General features: G+C 32.7%; 7 non-coding genes across 7 annotated transcripts; all 7 read right to left on the bottom strand.

Moving 5' to 3' along the window:
* Positions 1–420: 420 nt before the first annotated feature.
* Positions 421–492, bottom strand: TRNAQ-UUG (transfer RNA glutamine (anticodon UUG)). Its single transcript has one exon. It is a non-coding gene; the product is annotated as a tRNA-Gln (tRNA).
* Positions 493–2,081: 1,589 nt separating this feature from the next.
* Positions 2,082–2,153, bottom strand: TRNAQ-UUG (transfer RNA glutamine (anticodon UUG)). The gene has a single exon. It is a non-coding gene; the product is annotated as a tRNA-Gln (tRNA).
* A 1,588-nt stretch (positions 2,154–3,741) lies between these two features.
* TRNAQ-UUG (transfer RNA glutamine (anticodon UUG)) lies at positions 3,742–3,813 on the bottom strand. The gene has a single exon. It is a non-coding gene; the product is annotated as a tRNA-Gln (tRNA).
* A 1,588-nt stretch (positions 3,814–5,401) lies between these two features.
* Positions 5,402–5,473, bottom strand: TRNAQ-UUG (transfer RNA glutamine (anticodon UUG)). The gene has a single exon. It is a non-coding gene; the product is annotated as a tRNA-Gln (tRNA).
* Positions 5,474–7,060: 1,587 nt separating this feature from the next.
* TRNAQ-UUG (transfer RNA glutamine (anticodon UUG)) lies at positions 7,061–7,132 on the bottom strand. The gene has a single exon. It is a non-coding gene; the product is annotated as a tRNA-Gln (tRNA).
* A 1,589-nt stretch (positions 7,133–8,721) lies between these two features.
* On the bottom strand, positions 8,722–8,793 carry TRNAQ-UUG (transfer RNA glutamine (anticodon UUG)). Its single transcript has one exon. It is a non-coding gene; the product is annotated as a tRNA-Gln (tRNA).
* A 1,591-nt stretch (positions 8,794–10,384) lies between these two features.
* On the bottom strand, positions 10,385–10,456 carry TRNAQ-UUG (transfer RNA glutamine (anticodon UUG)). Its single transcript has one exon. It is a non-coding gene; the product is annotated as a tRNA-Gln (tRNA).
* Positions 10,457–12,235: the final 1,779 nt, after the last annotated feature.

Below are 12,235 nucleotides of genomic sequence, written 5' to 3'. Positions count from 1 at the left end.
GAAGATTTTTCTCTACATGGCTCATTGACCTTTGTCTCAAATCGAGCAATATGGCATACCTATGATTTGCAATGGCAAATTAATCAGTTATTATATTGCTGCTCAAACATAGAGGGCACTAGGTGTTACTAGAAGAAGAAGATACGTTCTCCCCTCTCATTAGTGCACACTGAAGTAAAAAAATTAAAATGGAGAATTTCTAAACACCAGAGCACAAGTAATGGATCTCTGCATTCTTATTGCATCTTTTCTTATTTCCAAATATTTGACATACTTCTGATTTGAAAAGTTTAAAAATGAGTTTAGACAAAGGACACCACTGAAAATGATGGAATGTAAATGAATTGTAAATGAAGATTTGCAATACTCATACTTTGAATGAAAATGGAGCTTTAAACAAAAGGAGAAATAATCAACATTAGGTCCCACCGAGATTTGAACTCGGATTATTGGATTCAAAGTCCAGAGTGCTAACCATTACACCATGGAACCCTCAAATGAGCAATGAATTCCACTTAACTGAGCTCATCTTTTAAATGCAAAGAAAAGAAATTCAATACTTTATATATATGATTTCAAGTTTCTAATAAGCTCAGGGATGCAATAGGTGTTATGTAGAATGTTTGTCTAAAACCAATGATAATATATAAAAAGTAACCTATTTTTAAGGAGAAGATAAATACTAGAAACCCAAATGCCTAGGACCAATTTCAGTTGGAGCATCACCCCTTATGTTATCCTAGCATTGAATTGACAGTTTTTCTGTATTGTCATATTTGCCTATCATCCACTTACAATTGTTTCAAGCTTTATAACAGAGGACTGCCTTTTTTATAGACCAAGGATAAAAGTCTCTTGTGAGTTAAGTCTGATTATGACATCACAATTTGTAAATTAAGCTATAGTTTGATTACAGAGTGTAGACTGAACAAAAAGTGCTTTCCTATGGATTGAAGTTTGTATTTTCTTAAGCTTTGCATTCCAAAAAGTGCTAGCATTCTCTATTTCCAAAGGGCACATTAAGCTACTTCCCCATTATATATTTTTTGTGTTAAAAGTTATTTATACACAACTTGGTAAAACATACTAAATTTAACACATAATGAATTACATCCTGGGATTATCTTTATCAACAATCTGTAAATGGATAAGAAAGATTGTGCATTAGATTTATCAGATTGATTTTGCTTAGAATTGCATTTACTCCTTGTCTAAATTGTTTATTTTTATACTATTATTAGATGCATTAATCTTTGTTGTTGTCCTATCTAATCATTTTTTTTATTTTGCAATGTGGAAAGAAACTGGTGCATTTTTATGATACCCATGCTTCAAGTGACTCTATGGCTTAAGCTGTTCCTTGAAAAATTAAATGCTATGCAAACAAAATATGTTCTGTGCTTTGAGGTACATTTGCCAGTTTTGTGTTTGCTTCTAGTAACATCTGTGTCCAGTTAGCTCAGTTGGTTAGAGCATGGTGCTTGTAATGCCATGGTCATGGGTTTGATCCCTATTTTGGCTACTTGCTTTTCTTGATATACAAGAATGGAATAAGCTCATCGGTGTAGCATGAATACTTGAAAATATAATAGACACATATATCACAAAATCTCTTCAAATCCATATCAGAAGCCAGCATGAGTGTCATCCTTTGGTTGATGAAGATTTTTCTCTACATGGCTCATTGACTTTTGTCTCAAATCGAGCAATATGGCATACCTAAGATTTGCAAGGGCAAATTAATCAGTTATTATATTGCTGCTCAAACATAGAGGGCACTAGGTGTTACTAGAAGAAGAAGATACGTTCTCCCCTCTCATTAGTGCACACTGAAGTAAAAAAAATTAAAATGGAGAATTTCTAAACACCAGAGCACAAGTAATGGATCTCTGCATTCTTATTGCATCTTTTCTTATTTCAAAATATTTGACATACTTCTGATTTGAAAAGTTTAAAAATGAGTTTAGACAAAGGACACCACTGAAAATGATGGAATTTATATGAATTGTACATGAAGATTTGCAATACTCATACTTTGAATGAAAATGAAGCTTTAAACAAAAGGAGAAATAATCAACATTAGATCCCACCGAGATTTGAACTCGGATTACTGGATTCAAAGTCCAGAGTGTTAACCATTACACCATGGAACCCTCAACTGAGCAAATACTTCTACTGAACTGAGCTCATCTTTTAAATGCAAAGAAAAGAAATTCAATACTTTATATATATGATTTCAAGTTTCTAATAAGATCAGGGATGCAATAGGTGTTATGTAGAATATTTGTCTAAAACCAATGATAATATATAAAAAGTAACCTATTTTTAAGGAGAAGATAAATACTAGAAACCCAAATGCCTAGGACCAATTTAAGTTGGAGCATCACCCCTTATGTTATCCTAGCATTGAATTGACAGTTTTTCTGTATTGTCATATTTGCATATCAGCCGCTTACAATTGTTTCAAGCTTTATAACAGAGGACTGCCTTTTTTTATAGACCAAGGATGAAAGTCTCTTGTGAGTTAAGTCTGATTATGACATCACAATTTGTAAATTAAGCTATAGTATGATTACAGAGTGTAGACTGAACAAAAAGTGCTTTCCTATGGATTGAAGTTTGTATTTTCTTAAGCTTTGCATTCCAAAATGTGCTAGCATTCTCTATTTCCAAAGGGCATGTTAAGCTAATTCCCCATTATATATTTTTTGTGTTAAAAGTTATTTACACACCATGGTAAGACATACTAAATTTAACACATAATGAATTACATCCTGGGATTATCTTTATCAACAATCTGTAAATGGATAATAAAGATTGTGCATTAGATTTATCAGATTGATTTTGCTTAGAATTGCATTTACTCCTTGTCTAAATTGTCTATTTTTATACTATTATTAGATGCATTAATCTTTGTTGTTGTCCTATCTAATCATTTTTTTTTATTTTGCAATGTGGAAAGAAACTGGTGCATTTTTATGATACCCATGCTTCAAGTGACTCTATGTCTTAAGCTGTTCCTTGAAAAATTAAATGCTATGCAAACAAAATGTGTTCTGTGCTTTGAGGTACATTTGCCAGTTTTGTGTTTGCTTCTAGTAACATCTGTGGCCAGTTAGCTCAGTTGGGTAGAGTGTGGAGTATGTAATGCCAAGGTCATGGGTTCGATCCATGTTTTGGCTACTTGCTTTTCTTGATGGACAAGAATGGAATAAGCTCATCGGTGTAGCATGAATACATGAAAACATAATAGACACATATATCACAAAATCTCTAAAAATCCATATCAGAAGCCAGCATGAGTGTCATCCTTTGGCTGATGAAGATTTTTCTCTACATGGCTCATTGACTTTTGTCTCAAATCGAGCAATATGGCATACCTATGATTTGCAATGGCAAATTAATCAGTTATTATATTGCTGCTCAAACATAGAGGGCACTAGGTGTTACTAGAAGAAGAAGATACGTTCTCCCCTCTCATTAGTGCACACTGAAGTAAAAAAATTAAAATGGAGAATTTCTAAACACCAGAGCACAAGTAATGGATCTCTGCATTCTTATTGCATCTTTTCTTATTTCCAAATATTTGACATACTTCTGATTTGAAAAGTTTAAAAATGAGTTTAGACAAAGGACACCACTGAAAATGATGGAATTTAAATGAATTGTAAATGAAGATTTGCAATACTCATACTTTGAATGAAAATGGAGCTTTAAACAAAAGGAGAAATAATCAACATTAGGTCCCACCGAGATTTGAACTCGGATTATTGGATTCAAAGTCCAGAACGCTAACCATTACACCATGGAACCCTCAAATGAGCAAAGAATTCCACTTAACTGAGCTCATCTTTTAAATGCAAAGAAAAGAAATTCAATACTTTATATATATGATTTCAAGTTTCTAATAAGCTCAGGGATGCAATAGGTGTTATGTAGAATGTTTGTCTAAAACCAATGATAATATATAAAAAGTAACCTATTTTTAAGGAGAAGATAAATACTAGAAACCCAAATGCCTAGGACCAATTTCAGTTGGAGCATCACCCCTTATGTTATCCTAGCATTGAATTGACAGTTTTTCTGTATTGTCATATTTGCCTATCATTCACTTACAATTGTTTCAAGCTTTATAACAGAGGACTGCCTTTTTTATAGACCAAGGATAAAAGTCTCTTGTGAGTTAAGTCTGATTATGACATCACAATTTGTAAATTAAGCTATAGTATGATTACAGAGTGTAGACTGAACAAAAAGTGCTTTCCTATGGATTGAAGTTTGTATTTTCTTAAGCTTTGCATTCCAAAAAGTGCTAGCATTCTCTATTTCCAAAGGGCACATTAAGCTACTTCCCCATTATATATTTTTTGTGTTAAAAGTTATTTATACACAACTTGGTAAAACATACTAAATTTAACACATAATGAATTACATCCTGGGATTATCTTTATCAACAATCTGTAAATGGATAAGAAAGATTGTGCATTAGATTTATCAGATTGATTTTGCTTAGAATTGCATTTACTCCTTGTCTAAATTGTTTATTTTTATACTATTATTTGATGCATTAATCTTTGTTGTTGTCCTATCTAATCATTTTTTTATTTTGCAATGTGGAAAGAAACTGGTGCATTTTTATGATACCCATGCTTCAAGTGACTCTATGGCTTAAGCTGTTCCTTGAAAAATTAAATGCTATGCAAACAAAATATGTTCTGTGCTTTGAGGTACATTTGCCAGTTTTGTGTTTGCTTCTAGTAACATCTGTGTCCAGTTAGCTCAGTTGGTTAGAGCATGGCGCTTGTAATGCCAAGGTCATGGGTTTGATCCCTATTTTGGCTACTTGCTTTTCTTGATATACAAGAATGGAATAAGCTCATCGGTGTAGCATGAATACTTGAAAATATAATAGACACATATATCACAAAATCTCTTCAAATCCATATCAGAAGCCAGCATGAGTGTCATCCTTTGGTTGATGAAGATTTTTCTCTACATGGCTCATTGACTTTTGTCTCAAATCGAGCAATATGGCATACCTAAGATTTGCAAGGGCAAATTAATCAGTTATTATATTGCTGCTCAAACATAGAGGGCACTAGGTGTTACTAGAAGAAGAAGATACGTTCTCCCCTCTCATTAGTGCACACTGAAGTAAAAAAAATTAAAATGGAGAATTTCTAAACACCAGAGCACAAGTAATGGATCTCTGCATTCTTATTGCATCTTTTCTTATTTCCAAATATTTGACATACTTCTGATTTGAAAAGTTTAAAAATGAGTTTAGACAAAGGACACCACTGAAAATGATGGAATTTATATGAATTGTAAATGAAGATTTGCAATACTCATACTTTGAATGAAAATGAAGCTTTAAACAAAAGGAGAAATAATCAACATTAGGTCCCACCGAGATTTGAACTCAGATTACTGGATTCAAAGTCCAGAGTGCTAACCATTACACTATGGAACCCTCAACTGAGCAAATACTTCTACTGAACTGAGCTCATCTTTTAAATGCAAAGAAAAGAAATTCAATACTTTATATATATGATTTCAAGTTTCTAATAAGCTCAGGGATGCAATAGGTGTTATGTAGAATATTTGTCTAAAACCAATGATAATATATAAAAAGTAACCTATTTTTAAGGAGAAGATAAATACTAGAAACCCAAATGCCTAGGACCAATTTCAGTTGGAGCATCACCCCTTATGTTATCCTAGCATTGAATTGACAGTTTTTCTGTATTGTCATATTTGCATATCAGCCGCTTACAATTGTTTCAAGCTTTATAACAGAGGACTGCCTTTTTTATAGACCAAGGATGAAAGTCTCTTGTGAGTTAAGTCTGATTATGACATCACAATTTGTAAATTAAGCTATAGTATGATTACAGAGTGTAGACTGAACAAAAAGTGCTTTCCTATGGATTGAAGTTTGTATTTTCTTAAGCTTGGCATTCCAAAAAGTGCTAGCATTCTCTATTTCCAAAGGGCATGTTAAGCTAATTCCTCATTATATATTTTTTGTGTTAAAAGTTATTTACACACCATGGTAAGACATACTAAATTTAACACATAATGAATTACATCCTGGGATTATCTTTATCAACAATCTGTAAATGGATAATAAAGATTGTGCATTAGATTTATCAGATTGATTTTGCTTAGAATTGCATTTACTCCTTGTCTAAATTGTCTATTTTTATACGATTATTAGATGCATTAATCTTTGTTGTTGTCCTATCTAATCATTTTTTTTTATTTTGCAATGTGGAAAGAAACTGGTGCATTTTTATGATACCCATGCTTCAAGTGACTCTATGTCTTAAGCTGTTCCTTGAAAAATTAAATGCTATGCAAACAAAATATGTTCTGTGCTTTGAGGTACATTTGCCAGTTTTGTGTTTGCTTCTAGTAACATCTGTGGCCAGTTAGCTCAGTTGGTTAGAGCGTGGAGTATGTAATGCCAAGGTCATGGGTTCGATCCCTGTTTTGGCTACTTGCTTTTCTTGATGGACAAGAATGGAATAAGCTCATCGGTGTAGCATGAATACATGAAAACATAGTAGACACATATATCACAAAATCTCTAAAAATCCATATCAGAAGCCAGCATGAGTGTCATCCTTTGGCTGATGAAGATTTTTCTCTACATGGCTCATTGACTTTAGTCTCAAATCGAGCAATATGGCATACCTATGATTTGCAATGGCAAATTAATCAGTTATTATATTGCTGCTCAAACATAGAGGGCACTAGGTGTTACTAGAAGAAGAAGATACGTTCTCCCCTCTCATTAGTGCACACTGAAGTAAAAAAATGAAAATGGGGAATTTCTAAACACCAGAGCACAAGTAATGGATCTCTGCATTCTTATTGCATCTTTTCTTATTTCCAAATATTTGACATACTTCTGATTTGAAAAGTTTAAAAATGAGTTTACACAAAGGACACCACTGAAAATGATGGAATTTAAATGAATTGTAAATGAAGATTTGCAATACTCATACTTTGAATGAAAATGGAGCTTTAAACAAAAGGAGAAATAATCAACATTAGGTCCCACCGAGATTTGAACTCGGATTACTGGATTCAAAGTCCAGAGTGCTAACCATTACACCATGGAACCCTCAAATGAGCAAAGAATTCCACTTAACTGAGCTCATCTTTTAAATGCAAAGAAAAGAAATTCAATACTTTATATATATGATTTCAAGTTTCTAATAAGCTCAGGGATGCAATAGGTGTTATGTAGAATGTTTGTCTAAAACCAATGATAATATATAAAAAGTAACCTATTTTTAAGGAGAAGATAAATACTAGAAACCCAAATGCCTAGGACCAATTTCAGTTGGAGCATCACCCCTTATGTTATCCTAGCATTGAATTGACAGTTTTTCTGTATTGTCATATTTGCCTATCATCCACTTACAATTGTTTCAAGCTTTATAACAGAGGACTGCCTTTTTTATAGACCAAGGATAAAAGTCTCTTGTGAGTTAAGTCTGATTATGACATCACAATTTGTAAATTAAGCTATAGTATGATTACAGAGTGTAGACTGAACAAAAAGTGCTTTCCTATGGAATGAAGTTTGTATTTTCTTAAGCTTTGCATTCCAAAAAGTGCTAGCATTCTCTATTTCCAAAGGGCACATTAAGCTACTTCCCCATTATATATTTTTTGTGTTAAAAGTTATTTATACACAACTTGGTAAAACATACTAAATTTAACACATAATGAATTACATCCTGGGATTATCTTTATCAACAATCTGTAAATGGATAATAAAGAATGTGCATTAGATTTATCAGATTGATTTTGCTTAGAATTGCATTTACTCCTTGTCTAAATTGTTTATTTTTATACTATTATTAGATGCATTAATCTTTGTTGTTGTCCTATCTAATCATTTTTTTTATTTTGCAATGTGGAAAGAAACTGGTGCATTTTTATGATACCCATGCTTCAAGTGACTCTATGGCTTAAGCTGTTCCTTGAAAAATTAAATGCTATGCAAACAAAATATGTTCTGTGCTTTGAGGTACATTTGCCAGTTTTGTGTTTGCTTCTAGTAACATCTGTGTCCAGTTAGCTCAGTTGGTTAGAGCATGGCGCTTGTAATGCCAAGGTCATGGGTTTGATCCCTATTTTGGCTACTTGCTTTTCTTGATATACAAGAATGGAATAAGCTCATCGGTGTAGCATGAATACTTGAAAATATAATAGACACATATATCACAAAATCTCTTCAAATTCATATCAGAAGCCAGCATGAGTGTCATCCTTTGGTTGATGAAGATTTTTCTCTACATGGCTCATTGACTTTTGTCTCAAATCGAGCAATATGGCATACCTAAGATTTGCAAGGGCAAATTAATCAGTTATTATATTGCTGCTCAAACATAGAGGGCACTAGGTGTTACTAGAAGAAGAAGATACGTTCTCCCCTCACATTAGTGCACACTGAAGTAAAAAAAATTAAAATGGAGAATTTCTAAACACCAGAGCACAAGTAATGGATCTCTGCATTCTTATTGCATCTTTTCTTATTTCCAAATATTTGACATACTTCTGATTTGAAAAGTTTAAAAATGAGTTTAGACAAAGGACACCACTGAAAATGATGGAATTTATATGAATTGTAAATGAAGATTTGCAATACTCATACTTTGAATGAAAATTAAGCTTTAAACAAAAGGAGAAATAATCAACATTAGGTCCCACCGAGATTTGAACTCGGATTACTGGATTCAAAGTCCAGAGTGCTAACCATTACACCATGGAACCCTCAACTGAGCAAATACTTCTACTGAACTGAGCTCATCTTTTAAATGCAAAGAAAAGAAATTCAATACTTTATATATATGATTTCAAGTTTCTAATAAGCTCAGGGATGCAATAGGTGTTATGTAGAATATTTGTCTAAAACCAATGATAATATATAAAAAGTAACCTATTTTTAAGGAGAAGATAAATACTAGAAACCCAAATGCCTAGGACCAATTTCAGTTGGAGCATCACCCCTTATGTTATCCTAGCATTGAATTGACAGTTTTTCTGTATTGTCATATTTGCATATCAGCCGCTTACAATTGTTTCAAGCTTTATAACAGAGGACTGCCTTTTTTTTAATAGACCAAGGATGAAAGTCTCTTGTGAGTTAAGTCTGATTATGACATCACAATTTGTAAATTAAGCTATAGTATGATTACAGAGTGTAGACTGAACAAAAAGTGCTTTCCTATGGATTGAAGTTTGTATTTTCTTAAGCTTTGCATTCCAAAATGTGCTAGCATTCTCTATTTCCAAAGGGCATGTTAAGCTAATTCCCCATTATATATTTTTTGTGTTAAAAGTTATTTACACACCATGGTAAGACATACTAAATTTAACACATAATGAATTACATCCTGGGATTATCTTTATCAACAATCTGTAAATGGATAATAAAGATTGTGCATTAGATTTATCAGATTGATTTTGCTTAGAATTGCATTTACTCCTTGTCTAAATTGTCTATTTTTATACTATTATTAGATGCATTAATCTTTGTTGTTGTCCTATCTAATCATTTTTTTTTATTTTGCAATGTGGAAAGAAACTGGTGCATTTTTATGATACCCATGCTTCAAGTGACTCTATGGCTTAAGCTGTTCCTTGAAAAATTAAATGCTATGCAAACAAAATATGTTCTGTGCTTTGAGGTACATTTGCCAGTTTTGTGTTTGCTTCTAGTAACATCTGTGTCCAGTTAGCTCAGTTGGTTAGAGCATGGCGCTTGTAATGCCAAGGTCATGGGTTTGATCCCTATTTTGGCTACTTGCTTTTCTTGATATACAAGAATGGAATAAGCTCATCGGTGTAGCATGAATACTTGAAAATATAATAGACACATATATCACAAAATCTCTTCAAATCCATATCAGAAGCCAGCATGAGTGTCATCCTTTGGTTGATGAAGATTTTTCTCTACATGGCTCATTGACTTTTGTCTCAAATCGAGCAATATGGCATACCTAAGATTTGCAAGGGCAAATTAATCAGTTATTATATTGCTGCTCAAACATAGAGGGCACTAGGTGTTACTAGAAGAAGAAGATACGTTCTCCCCTCTCATTAGTGCACACTGAAGTAAAAAAAATTAAAATGGAGAATTTCTAAACACCAGAGCACAAGTATTGGATCTCTGCATTCTTATTGCATCTTTTCTTATTTCCAAATATTTGACATACTTCTGATTTGAAAAGTTTAAAAATGAGTTTAGACAAAGGACACCACTGAAAATGATGGAATTTATATGAATTGTAAATGAAGATTTGCAATACTCATACTTTGAATGAAAATGAAGCTTTAAACAAAAGGAGAAATAATCAACATTAGGTCCCACCGAGATTTGAACTCGGATTACTGGATTCAAAGTCCAGAGTGCTAACCATTACACCATGGAACCCTCAACTGAGCAAATACTTCTACTGAACTGAGCTCATCTTTTAAATGCAAAGAAAAGAAATTCAATACTTTATATATATGATTTCAAGTTTCTAATAAGTTCAGGGATGCAATAGGTGTTATGTAGAATATTTGTCTAAAACCAATGATAATATATAAAAAGTAACCTATTTTTAAGGAGAAGATAAATACTAGAAACCCAAATGCCTAGGACCAATTTCAGTTGGAGCATCACCCCTTATGTTATCCTAGCATTGAATTGACAGTTTTTCTGTATTGTCATATTTGCATATCAGCCGCTTACAATTGTTTCAAGCTTTATAACAGAGGACTGCCTTTTTTATAGACCAAGGATGAAAGTCTCTTGTGAGTTAAGTCTGATTATGACATCACAATTTGTAAATTAAGCTATAGTATGATTACAGAGTGTAGACTGAACAAAAAGTGCTTTCCTATGGATTGAAGTTTGTATTTTCTTAAGCTTTGCATTCCAAAAAGTGCTAGCATTCTCTATTTCCAAAGGGCACATTAAGCTACTTCCCCATTATATAGTTTTTGTGTTAAAAGTTATTTATACACAACTTGGTAAAACATACTAAATTTAACACATAATGAATTACATCCTGGGATTATCTTTATCAACAATCTGTAAATGGATAATAAAGATTGTGCATTAGATTTATCAGATTGATTTTGCTTAGAATTGCATTTACTCCTTGTCTAAATTGTTTATTTTTATACTATTATTAGATGCATTAATCTTTGTTGTTGTCCTATCTAATCATTTTTTTTATTTTGCAATGTGGAAAGAAACTGGTGCATTTTTATGATACCCATGCTTCAAGTGACTCTATGGCTTAAGCTGTTCCTTGAAAAATTAAATGCTATGCAAACAAAATATGTTCTGTGCTTTGAGGTACATTTGCCAGTTTTGTGTTTGCTTCTAGTAACATCTGTGTCCAGTTAGCTCAGTTGGTTAGAGCATGGCGCTTGTAATGCCAAGGTCATGGGTTTGATCCCTATTTTGGCTACTTGCTTTTCTTGATATACAAGAATGGAATAAGCTCATCGGTGTAGCATGAATACTTGAAAATATAATAGACACATATATCACAAAATCTCTAAAAATCCATATCAGAAGCCAGCATGAGTGTCATCCTTTGGTTGATGAAGATTTTTCTCTACATGGCTCATTGACTTTTGTCTCAAATCGAGCAATATGGCATACCTAAGATTTACAAGGGCAAATTAATCAGTTATTATATTGCTGCTCAAACATAGAGGGCACTAGGTGTTACTAGAAGAAGAAGATACGTTCTCCCCTCTCATTAGTGCACACTGAAGTAAAAAAAATTAAAATGGAGAATTTCTAAATACCAGAGCACAAGTAATGGATCTCTGCATTCTTATTGCATCTTTTCTTATTTCCAAATATTTGACATACTTCTGATTTGAAAAGTTTAAAAATGAGTTTAGACAAAGGACACCACTGAAAATGATGGAATTTATATGAATTGTAAATGAAGATTTGCAATACTCATACTTTGAATGAAAATGAAGCTTTAAACAAAAGGAGAAATAATCAACATTAGGTCCCACCGAGATTTGAACTTTGATTACTGGATTCAAAGTTCAGAGTGCTAACCATTACACCATGGAACCCTCAACTGAGCAAATACTTCTACTGAACTGAGCTCATCTTTTAAATGCAAAGAAAAGAAATTCAATACTTTATATATATGATTTCAAGTTTCTAATAAGCTCAGGGATGCAATAGGTG

The sequence above is a fragment of the Pseudophryne corroboree genome, chromosome 11, assembly GCF_028390025.1.
Source record: "Pseudophryne corroboree isolate aPseCor3 chromosome 11, aPseCor3.hap2, whole genome shotgun sequence".
Lineage (NCBI taxonomy): Eukaryota > Metazoa > Chordata > Amphibia > Anura > Myobatrachidae > Pseudophryne > Pseudophryne corroboree.
This window is presented reverse-complemented; position numbering and strand designations above follow the sequence as displayed.